Raw genomic sequence first — 703 nt, 5'->3', positions numbered from 1 at the left:
TGCTGGTAAAACTTGTACAACAAAACTGCATTCTTGCCTAAGTAAAAATCTTCACAGAAAGATGCCAGCCTTTGATTTTCATTAAAACCCTATAAGAAGCAACTCCAGAGCCTAATAATTTATTTCTGAAATTACTTTCAGCTAAGAGCAATTTTCAGCTGCAAATTAGTATTAGCTATTGAATTTTGCAGCTAAAATGTTAGTAAAAAATATCTTGTCTACATAAGAAATAATTTCAGACCAACTATTCTTTAAAAAGAAGAAATATCTTCAAGCCTACTTTCCTTACAAATAGGTGTCTAGCCATTTTGAATATATATAGATTGCTCCAAAAGTAATGCCTCCTATTTAATTACATGAAAACTACAACAGATACAAAGAGCAATTTAACACTATTTGATAGAGTAAACTCTCAGTTACAAAACATTTTTTTTTTTCCACATACCATCAGATCCATATTTTCATCGGTGATAAACAGGAGTCTGCATGCCATGCTTGTAAAAAATAAAAAAAAAGTGTCAGAGGAGGTAGTGCCACCACTGCTGAAGTGCACCACCTACAGCCTCATTGTGCTCTCATCTAGTGCTTGGTCTCCATAAATGTTCAGCAAGCATCAATGGAAGTCAATTCGTACCATTTTTCTGCATGGGGGAATTCAATTCCACACCTTTGTTTCATACACATTTCCATGTCAGACACCATA

This window comes from Meleagris gallopavo, chromosome 5 (assembly GCF_000146605.3).
Source record: "Meleagris gallopavo isolate NT-WF06-2002-E0010 breed Aviagen turkey brand Nicholas breeding stock chromosome 5, Turkey_5.1, whole genome shotgun sequence".
Lineage (NCBI taxonomy): Eukaryota > Metazoa > Chordata > Aves > Galliformes > Phasianidae > Meleagris > Meleagris gallopavo.
The sequence above is the reverse complement of the archived record's forward strand: the minus strand, read 5'-3'. Positions refer to the sequence as shown.